Here is a 1,998-nt window from a genome sequence, read left to right as displayed (position 1 = left end):
GAAATTTCCAAAATCACCCAGATGGTCAATGGAGACTATAATAAGCTAAACTATGAGTCTAAAGCCTTAGTTATCTCTATGTACCACATCTTTTAAAAGATGCACAGTGAGAACGTTTCTACTTTAATATGGTTCAGTCTCTGAACTCAAAGTGGTTATTCTGCTCCTATAGGTTTTGTGAACCTGAATGAAATATAGATGCAATTCCAATTAATATTTAATACAAATGCACAGGGAAGAGTGGATGGTTAGTGCCTTGTACCTGCGTGTTGCCAGTGTAATTGAATTCTATTTGGCCCTTTGTTGTGCTGCTTTGTGGAGAAGAAAATGTTTCTCTGTTACTGGAAGCCATTACTGGAGAGTTTGTGATGTAATATATAAAATAATAGTTAACCCATCCCTTTAAGGGGGAATGCTTAGCAGTGCTTATTCAATGTTACTCATTTTGTTTTGTGTTTTAAAAATTATTTAATGTTTTGTCTATCATTATTATTATTTTTTAATTTGCTACAAGGCATGCATGCGAGAGAAAACGAGAGAAAAAGAGAAGGGCAAAAAGTGAGAAAGCAAGCCTCCAGGTCTGGGACTCCAACTGCGGTTAGCCATGTGGGAGTCCAGCACCTTAACCACCATGCTATGTGCTAGCCCCTCAATGTTACTCATTTTGCCTCCTGCTTTTATTTTATAAATTTAATGTTTGCCACCTAACATCTCATCCACAAAGATACTTTGAAAGTTGTGCATTCATGCAGCATGGATAAACCAAAGAATATTCTAAGCTATTCCAACTTGCCTTGTTTTTAAATTTTATTTTGTGCCTTTTTCTTTTAGTAATGTGAAAGTTCTAGAGTAAAAAATTGGATCAAAAATTTAGTCTGCATGTCTTCTCTCTGATTGTGTGTTAATTTTGCAATACCCAAAGACAAACTATTCCTTACAATTTTGTTTCTTTAAAATACTTTAACCATTGAATGGAGGAGAAGGGATTGCGGCGTAACCATCCCCCCTGGGGGGTGATTTCTCGCTTTCTGTCTCTATGTCTCTCTCTGTCTGTCTGGCGAGCGCACATGCCCTACAGTGAAAATCTCTCAAAAAAAAAAAAAAAAAAATGGGGGGGGTGGGGGGCCAGGGTTTGCCAAAGAAAAAAAAAAAAAAAAAAATGGGGGGGGTGGGGGGCCAGGGTTTGCCAAAGAAAAAAAAAAAAAAAAAAATGGGGGGGGTGGGGGGCCAGGGTTTGCCAAAGAAAAAAAAAAAAAAAAAAATGGGGGGGGTGGGGGGCCAGGGTTTGCCAAAGAAAAAAAAAAAAAAAAAAATGGGGGGGGTGGGGGGCCAGGGTTTGCCAAAGAAAAAAAAAAAAAAAAAAATGGGGGGGGTGGGGGGCCAGGGTTTGCCAAAGAAAAAAAAAAAAAAAAAAATGGGGGGGGTGGGGGGCCAGGGTTTGCCAAAGAAAAAAAAAAAAAAAAAAATGGGGGGGATGGAGGCCAAGAGTTTCCAAAAAAAAAAAAAAAAAAAACTTTAACCATTATAGTTTGTTTTCTTTAGCTTCTACTAAGATTTTTATATATGGGTATAATATGGACAAAGCTTAATTTAGTGGTTTTCTTCTTAAATTCAAATGGAGTCAATTTCTTGAATGCTTAAAAAAAGTGTTATTTTATTTGAAAGAAAATAGAAATGCCTGTTTCCCTGTAATTGGAGATAATATAGCGTGCAAATTAAGCCAGCACAAATGAAACAAATTCTTTCATTCTCTGTATGGCATTAAAATAATAAAACTTAGGCTAGCCCCATCGTAGCATAGTAGTTAAAGGAGCTAGACCCCACATGTCCATCAGTAGTTCAAATCCTGGTCCAGCAACTTGAAAAACACACTGGGAGCATAGAAGTGTGGGCCCTAAACACTGACAGGATGAAGAAATGGAGGAGACGAGATAATAGCATGAACAATCTCCATTCGAAGATCCTCCCCACCCCACTGTCTCTCTGGCAGATAACAAT

This window comes from Tupaia chinensis, unplaced genomic scaffold (genome assembly GCF_000334495.1).
Source record: "Tupaia chinensis unplaced genomic scaffold, TupChi_1.0 Scaffold000410_1, whole genome shotgun sequence".
NCBI classification, from domain to species: domain Eukaryota; kingdom Metazoa; phylum Chordata; class Mammalia; order Scandentia; family Tupaiidae; genus Tupaia; species Tupaia belangeri.
The sequence above is the reverse complement of the archived record's forward strand: the minus strand, read 5'-3'. Positions refer to the sequence as shown.